The sequence below is a fragment of the Heterocephalus glaber genome, unplaced genomic scaffold (genome assembly GCF_053883595.1).
Source record: "Heterocephalus glaber isolate CG9 unplaced genomic scaffold, H.glaber_assembly_v1.0 deba00001429, whole genome shotgun sequence".
Lineage (NCBI taxonomy): Eukaryota > Metazoa > Chordata > Mammalia > Rodentia > Bathyergidae > Heterocephalus > Heterocephalus glaber.
In genome coordinates this window covers 20,194,222-20,203,620 of record NW_028258294.1, presented here as the reverse complement: position 1 = coordinate 20,203,620, position 9,399 = coordinate 20,194,222, and the positions used below count along the sequence as shown (strand labels likewise).

The following is a 9,399-nucleotide window of genomic DNA, read 5'->3' as shown; positions in this document are numbered from 1 at the left end:
AGCTTTTTCATTAAGTATAACAACCCTGAAATCCATCCAAGCTGTTTTACCTGTAAATAGTCTTTTTTAATCCTGAGTAGTATTCTATAGTATAGATATGCAACAATATATTTAATCATTCCAGCGTTGTAGGACATCTACATTATTTCCAGTGTGAGACTACAACAAACAAAACTGCTAAGAATAATCATGTATAGGTTTTTGAGTGGACATAAATTTCCATATCTTTAGATTTTAACACACTGATAAGCTTCTTTGAAAAGTGGTTGTACCATTTTTCTTTCACCTCAGTTACAAGAAAAGAGATCCAGTTTCTCACTATCCTTATCAGACAAAATCACTTTAAGTTTCACCTGCTTAAATAAATAGCCAATTTAAAGGAGTAGGAGATAGGCAAATGGTGTTTGCAGGCTTCTAATATTAGTACTCTGGGAGGCCAGGCAGGAGATCCCAAGTTGGAGGACAACGTGGGCAACTTAGCAAAACCCTGTCTTTAAATAAAAAATGAAGAATGGCTAAGGATGTAATTCAGTGCTCCCTGGGTTTAAACATTTGGAGGGAGAAAGGAGTGACTGAAAGCCAGGGGAGGGAGAGAAAGGAAGGGAAAGAGGGAAACTGAGGAAATGATAGAGGGAGAAGAGGGAGGAGGTGGGAGAGGAAAGGAAAGGAAAGCATACAAGCAGCCCAGACAGTTGGGGGCCTAGTACAAGCATCCATATTCTTACCTTGAGGGCTTGGGCTGAGTGTGGTCTATGACTGGAAACTGTGCCAACAGTGCCTGAGCTCTACATCTGGCATAAGAAAGTTAAATTTGTTTTCTTCTGGCATGAGAAAGTTGAACTTGTATTCAAAATTCATCCTGAGACAACATGAAATTATACATGTTTGTGTTTCTAGAATTCTCTATGTACATTCTTTATTTCTGCACTTGATCCTCTAACTACCTTGGCATGTTCCACAAATTGACTCAATGTAGAAAACTAAGCCTGGTATTTTTCTGTCTCACAGGAATATGGTCATACTGTGGCAACTGTTCAGTGTTTGAAAAAAAATTATTTTATGTGGGTTTTCTATATCTGCCTTAATTTATAGCTAACAATAACAGCTAGACAATGGGCTATCATCTACATAAAACTGAGTAATTTTTGCCTAAATGTTACAAAAAATGTTGGTTGTTTGGTTTAACTAATTTATTCACCTGTGTGACCAGAAGTATTTATTATTCAAAAAAATTTATTTGCACAACAGAAGTCAACATTCAGGAAGAAAATATAGTCTTTTAAATTCAGCTATAAATATGTATCATAAGAGAGACAGAGTGAGACACACCTGAGTCTCCCCTTTCCTGGACTGACCTAGGCAGTGGCTATCACGTCCCTTCCCTCACTTTCCTTTGCTCCAAGTCACTCCCTACTCCCAACAGACTGGGACAACTTGCTGGAGAGTTCTCCCTCACTGTTTAGTGGCCAATGTCCTCCAGGCAGCTCTGACAGGAGTAGAGCTCAGCTTTCAGCCATGGTGACCCTCCCTGCTCCTGCCACTTCAGACACTGCTGCAATCTCTTTGAAGAAGGCAGGAAAGGAACAATCCTGAGTGGCTAAGATTACAGTGGGGAGATATCTAGGCCCATTACTAATATCTCCAACCTCCCCAAACCACAATTATAATGAACACAGGTAGCTCTCCTGATGCTTCCTGTTTCGGCCCCACCATGATTCCCAGATACATGACAGCTGTTGATCTAATAGCTCAATTGCCCTGCCCTCTCACTGAATCACCATGACAGCTGCTGCTGTCCTAAAGCCATAGCACTTGAATCAATCAGAGGTCTGCACCTGGACCAATTAGCAGGCCCAAATTTGAACCAACCTCTGAGCTGCAGCTGCAATACATACTTCTCGGGTTAATCTTTGAAGGCTCCCTCCAGTGTACTGACCACTCTGAGCTGCTGCACAGGTCCAGTTAAAATAAAGACTCACTCCAGTGGTTCTGTAAATATGTTCACAATTTATTTCTAGAGTAGTGAGTGTGAGTTCATAAGGTCCTGTAAATCTACTCAGGATTCTCATCCTGAGTAGTGTGGAAAAAAGTTTCAAAAGAAAAAGCAATAAACACTAGGGGGTGTTAGCCACAAAGAGATCTACAAAACAACAACCAAGAAGGAACACTAACAGAGAATAGCACCTGGCAAAGTCTCTCAATGGTGTGCACCACAAGCTGGCAATGAATGGCAGCAGTCTCCAGCAGGAAACATCAGCATGCTGTAGGGTCATCTGACAGCATCCACAATACAGCATCAGATGATGGCACCTGGAAGTGGCACTGACAACTGCCGCTACGGCAACTGACAACATCCAGCATTATCTGGTATTGCCTGGTGGCATCAGGGCTGGAAGCAGAGCTGCATTTTGTCAGTACATGATTTCCATCTGAATTGAGCACAAGAACCCTTCAATAGAATTACAAGCAAGATAAACTGGATGAGTCAAATCATTTTTTAAAAAAGGTTAATGTCGAATATTTTCTTTATTTTTGATATTTTTATTTTTACATTTTTAATTACATAAATTCAAGATCTGTTTTAATGTTCTACTGCACAATTTTGAGTTCCTTGAAATATGTATTTCACAAGTAAAATAAAATTCTAAGTTTGGAAAGTATTTGAAATTTTGCATACTAAAAATATTCTAATATTTCACATTAAATTTTATGATCATTGCATTATTCAAGTTCAGAATAACAGTATAGACACAAGAATAATTGTTTCCTTATGTCATTAGTCACACAAATGATTTTGTTTAGATTATTTCAAAATTAATTCATTTTTTTCTCTAGGTCATATCTTTATATAAATCATTAAGGAAATAAATGACCAAACGAATTCTTATGTCTATTTATTCTTATAAACATAAACAGAGACTGAGTAAATCAAACACCACACAAATATTTTTGATAAACATAGAAGCCACAGGACGTTAATTTTGAATTTTTTGAAATTAAACAATCCCTACTTCATGGAAATTATGTTGATGCAGTTTTTAAATATTTGAACTAAACATTTAATTTTGCTCTTAGATAAATTTAATACATTTAATGGGTATGTATTATTTCTTGTTGTAAAAATGACACACTTTCCAGAAGTCACCCCAAAGCCGACACTATTGCAAAACTATATATTTCTTACTTTAAGTATGCATTGCTCTAAAATTCAGTAAATGTACCTGTAAACAGCACTACATTAAGTACTAATAATTACTCCAGTTCTTAAAAACCTCACTCAATTTTCAAAAGTGTTATAGATTACCATATGTAACTAAATTAGGTTTTGTAGAACTTTCAGTTTTATGGACAGAAGAAAAAATGACTAAAGATTCAGCAAATACATCAAAATTTATAAAACTGAACATTTACTTCCACCTCTATAATACCTTGAAAAATACATTTGCTCCAAAGGTGATAATATAGCTCATATCATACGCAGCCTTTCTTTTAAAAATCATTAGAATCTTTATCTTGCACCTCCTATGATCTCAAATTTTAACATCTATAGACAAATCTGAACTTTATAGAATTATGAAAATATTCTTAGCTATAATAGCAAAGTACATGTAAACTTGAATTGACTGAAGAACAGTATTCTAAAAATCCATATCCTCTACCTCTTTCCAGAAAAAACATATTAAAGTAGTCCTCTTGAGGCATTCCTCTCATAATCTCTGCTTCAGTGATGGAATTTTTATACTTCCCCTCTGCCTCTTTTAAAGAGAAGGTTAAGTGGTTTTATAAATAGACTGCCTAATCTTTACTCAATCTTTCCATGCCTGTTTCCTCATCTGTAAAATGGAGATCATCATTGTATCTCCATCACTGGACTTTTACTGAAATTAAATAAAACCTATACCTAAAACACTCAAGTACAGTGCTACCAGTTTAACCAGAGGATAATCCACATATTTGGGCTTGGAAGTTCAGCTTGTTTCATCTGCACAAAAGTATCACTCTTGTCATTGCATTGTCCTGCTGCTATAATATGTGTTTATTGATCTAGATGTGATATTATGCGTATGTTCCAATTCCTCAGGATGGATTTAATTATTATGAATGGCAAAGATAGAACATTAAAAATTTTTAAAAATAATTTTATTAGGCTATAAACATACCCTCTTCCCTGCCAGTTAAATATCAATAATAATACAACCAATAATGTCTCAAACCTCTGCTAAGACAATGCCTTATTTATCTGTGTCTTTCAAAGACAAAGTTTTTTAGGTGCTGGCTCCAATCGTATCCATTTTCTCACTTCTCTATCTCTCCTTATTCTTCTCCCACTGGGCTTCAATTTTCAATACTAAGTAAAAGTGTTCAAAATCAAGTCATTTATGATTGCCATATGGCCAAATCCATATATGACTCTGTGCATTCATTTTCTCTTTTTTACAGAAACAGTTTTTAGTTTTTAATGAACTTGTAAAAAAAAAAAGCTCCCATTTCAAAATAAAAACAAAATCCCAGATCATATAGATGTTTACAGTGATTACATATCTAAGCAACATACATACATGTTCAGTTGTAAGATGTTAACTAAATTTGTGACAAATATGCTTATTTTTTAATACCAAGAACATTATAGAGTTAATGCAGAGTCCTAAGGATAATCTAGTAGTCACTAAATTTTTCTTAAGTCTTCACTTTAGATGCTGTTATTTCTAGCACAGGTAAGCAGGCAGTCTTTCATATGCTCAAACACTGGAATCTTTGGTTGCTACCATATCAGCTGGCTTGCAAACAAGAAGCCAACCATTTAAAGAATGTTTTAAGTGAACAACTTGCAAACCCCAGGGATGGAAAACCCTAAGAATGCACAATTGTGAGCATTTACAACCATCACAACTGTGGCTGAAGACTGTTCATGCCATTCTTCTGAAATGAGATCTCAAAGCAGGATATTTCAAAATAAAAGGTTTTAACAAAAAAATTGGCATATGCACAATTTCTCCACCAATTTGTGTGTGTCAACCATTTAGTTAACTTTTCCACTTGAAAAAAATGCAATAAAAAACCGGACACCATGTTTCACTATCTCAGTTAATATTCACAATTACAGCGGCTACAACTCCAGACAAAGCATCAGCAATGCTGCCCAGAGCCAGTTTATACTGAAATTAAGTTCTTTACACCAAGTAAATGGTTGTTCACAACCACTGGCTAGTGTACATATGAACTAAAATTTCTAGATTTGGGGAGAAACAAATGCTGCTCCGATCATCTGCTCTGCTTCTTCTGTTCTTCAATTCGTGCTTAGAAGCCTGTGGGGGTTTGGGCCTGCTGACCCTGCCCACTGGAAGAGGCTGCCTGTTGTGCTGCTTTCTGCTTTAACACTGTCTAATCAAATGTGGAGTCATATTGGTGATTCAAGGTCCTGAAAAGGATGCGAAATAGCTGCCTCAGGTACATGTAATCTGGGGCTTCCTCAAAGTGCAGCCCACGACAATAGTTTAAGTACATGGCAAATTCTGCAGGAAATCCCTTACATAAAACTTCAACAGGAGTGGACATCTTCTTTTCACTAATCTTTTCATATTTTTGTTTTTTTGTTGCAGCCTTGAGTCCTTGCCATGGCAGGCTGGTTCTATTAAAATACATCAAAACATAACCTAATGATTAAATGTCATCTCGACAACTCTGCTCAATACCAAGATGTGCATTGATGCTAGCATATCGGGCAGTGGCAGTGAGGTTTTTATCTTCTCTGTATGGTATGTGTTGCCTTGTCCTGTTGTCTCTGTACTTTTTGGCCAAACCAAAATCAATAAGGAATAACGTATTACAGTGACGCCCAATACCCATTAGGAAGTTATCTGGCTTAATGTCTTTGTGTATAAAATTCTTTGTATGCACATATTCAATTCTACTGATCATCTGGTCAGCTAACATAAGTACAGTTTTCATTGTGAACCTTCTTGAACAGAAATTGAAGAGGTCTTCAAGGCTGGGTCCCAGAAGATCCATGACTAGCACATTATAATCTTTTATCTTTTTCCTGGCCATACTACCTTATGTGGGGCATGCTGACCCCACCTTGAAGAATCTTACAGAGTTTGCTCTCGTACAGCAACTGAGGATGCCTGGCCTTCTGAGACTCTAGCTTCACTGCCACTTCCTCGCCGTTGGTGATGTTAATCGCCAGGTAAATGTCCCCGAAGGAGCCAGACCCGATCTTCTGCACCAGTTTATATTTCCCTCCGACAATGAATTCGGCCTTGGAGCCAACGCTGCTCGCCATCCTAGGAGACGAAGATGGAGACTGGGGCCAAACCCCGACGCCTGAGGGGAGGACGAAGGCCCTGGGGCAACCCCGACGCCTGAGGGGAGGACGAAGGCCCTGGGGCTCATCCACTGAGCAGGGCTACGGAGGGCGCTGGAACTGAAAAACGGAGGCCTTTCCTGGCGTTACAGGGTCCAGAATCGGCCAAGGGAAACCCGATTGCCTTCGCTCAAGTCAGATATTTTTTTTGCCAGGCCGCAGCCTGTGAGGCGTTTCTCGCTGTTACTTAGGTGAGGCTACTTGTTTCCGGGCGGCAGCCGCTGCTTCGCTTTCACAGCAACCTAGCGGGCTGGAATAAGAGCGCGCGGTGAGTTAGGGTGGCGATATCGCTGCCACCACTGCCGCCGACTCGAGCCTGGTGAGACCCCTGTCACTCCGCCGACGCCACCATCTTGTTACTCCGGCTCCAACCAACACAAAATGTGTGCATTCATTTTCTAAATCCCAGAAACTGCTTGTCAAGGTGCACAATCCCTTTCCTTGGCCCTCTAACCAGTCATCATGGGCATGATTCCCTACATTCTCAGTCTCTTCTCTAAAATTTTATTCACTCCAATGCATTAATTGCACCTAACCTGTGATTTCCTGCTTCTTGTGTTCTCTCAGATATTCATTGCTTACTCTCCTACACTCCTCAAACTTCTTCACAGAATAGATTTTGAAGAAACATACTCTGAGGAAGTGGTTTAGAGCTTACCAGAGTCTTCGAAAACATCACGTCTGTTCCGGTGAAGACAGAGTAATGAGAAATGGTGCGCGGCCTGCTTCTCCAGGACCCTCCTGGCCCTCAATGATGCTGGCGGGTGACCCGGGGCCTGGGGATGGCTGTGGCCTCGCCCTGGCCCTGCAGGTCCCAGAGCCCTCACTCTTGCCTCCCGCTGGCAGGGCGCAGGCTTTGAAGCACAGGCTAGCTGCTCCCCACCCTGGCCTCCATGACCTTAAGGCGGCAGTGGCCATAAGGAGGCCAGACTTCTCAGGCCTCAGGGTTTCCTGGTCCAACCCTGCCAGCATAGGCAAAGCCTCTGCCGGTGGGTCGCCTTCTAAGATATGTTGCCCCGCAGTGGAAGCAGCGTCCTATGGGAAGAAAAATGGCGGCCTCTGGACTACCACAGAGCGCCGTAACTCACCACTTCGAACGTAGAACTGCGCAGATGCGGGTCTTAGGGGTGACTCCAGCGGCGTTGGAAGACGCTGCACCGCCTTGAGACAAGGAGAAATAAAGGCCCTCACCCGTCCTACAAATTAAGGGCGCCAGGCTCAAGTTAGGCGGGCCGTGGAGTGGCCGGAGAGAAACAGTAAGTAACATTGCGCCTTCAGCTAATTAGAAAAATATCACGTCTCGGAAACGCCCATTTGTTTTTAAAAAGTAATAGAAAAGAAACATCTTCTGGAAGTGGCTTTTTGAAATAGAGTTCGTTAGACCATCTGGAGAAGTGACACTAGGAATGACAGTTGACCACCTTTGTTCTGTGGGTTAGAGGACATGGGGCAGAAGACAGAACAGAAGGTCCTGTACCAGACTGGTTACATATAGACGCTGTTTTGTGTGTGTTTTGATTCTCATTACCATATATATGTATATATATTTATAAATAATGCTAAGTATTTTATTGAAATATATGGTCTTAAATATGTCTTCAGCGCCTGATACATGTTAAAAAATAGAAGTAGTAAAATAACACATTTTGTAAATTTCTTTTTGTTAAAACTCACATGAAGTGTTATTTTGTGGGAGGACTAGGCAAAACAAACCTCTTCGTGAGTAGTACACATTGTGTTCCTGCACTCATTCTCAGAAGAGAAGGAAATGCAGAGTGCTGTTAGTGCATTTATAGTGAGGTAGGTTACCATTGTTCCTTATGTCTGTGTACTTTGTTTTACTTTGCTGTGTATGTACGTAGGGTATGTGAACTACAAATGAGTCCTTTTAGAACATCTAGTTTTCCTAGCTGTTAAAGAGGTTGCCACTTTTGACAAAAGTAGAGATATTAAACTAACAAATTTTGTGTTAAAATTCCTTGGAAATACTGTCTTCTGAAAATTTGAGCAATTTTAGCCCACTGATTTAGTGGAGAAGGGAAGGATTCTAGACTAGAATGCTCATATTTTTAAGATACTTTCAATTTATAGCAACTATTGTTGCATGTGTGCCATTTAATCACAAATCCTGTGTCTATATAATGGACAAATTGAGTCCTTACTTAAAACATCTAGTCTTATCTACATGTTTAGAAGTGCCCAATATATGTTAAATGTAGAGGTAGTAAAATATCACTTTGCAAATATATTTTTGCTAAAATTCATAAGAAATATTGTCTTTTAGAAATGGAATCAACTCATGAGCAATATGGTACTATTTGTACTTGTTCAGTGGTTTGGAGGAGGTAGGAGGAAAGCAATTGCAAAAGTTTAGTATGTTAGTGCATTTGTACTTAGACATTTTCATACATCATTTTTTTTGCATGTTTTGTGGGCTTTGTTTTGCTGTACATATAGTGTATATACTGGGCAAATAAGTCCAAATTTTGCACCATCTAGCTGCTAGATGTTGAAGAGGTTGCCAGTATATGACAAAGTAATTAGTAAAATTAGCACATTTTATATACTTTGTGTTGAAATACACACAAAAGTTTATCTTCTGTAAATGAATTTTGGATTCAACCATCTCTAACTTTACATATGCCTGAACTTGTCCACTGGATTGAAGGCAGAGACAAGGAAGTGAGAAAGGAATGGTTCAAGGCCAAAATGGCCATATTTAGAAGATTCCTCAGAGTATAACTATTGCTACATGTGCATTTTATTTATCAGTGCTGTACAATAGCAGATGAGTTTTTATATGAAAAATCTAGTTCTAGATATGTAGAACTGCTTGATATATTTAAAAGTAGAAGTAGTAAAATAATACTTTCTGTGAATAGCATTTTAAAACTGATAAATACTATTTTAGAAATAGATTGTTTAAGCCACCCATCTAGGCTATAAGCCTTTTGGCTGCTGCCACCCATACTCAGGGTGGACCTTCTCATTACGCACACCCAGAACTATGCTAAACTAGTCAGTGGACTAATTTA

At 39.1% G+C, this 9,399-nt stretch overlaps 1 pseudogene; it reads right to left on the bottom strand.

Annotated features, from left to right (window-relative positions):
* Window positions 1–5,071: 5,071 nt before the first annotated feature.
* LOC101726546 (casein kinase I pseudogene) lies at window positions 5,072–6,298 on the bottom strand (annotated as a pseudogene).
* Between the last annotated feature and the right edge of the window lie 3,101 nt (window positions 6,299–9,399).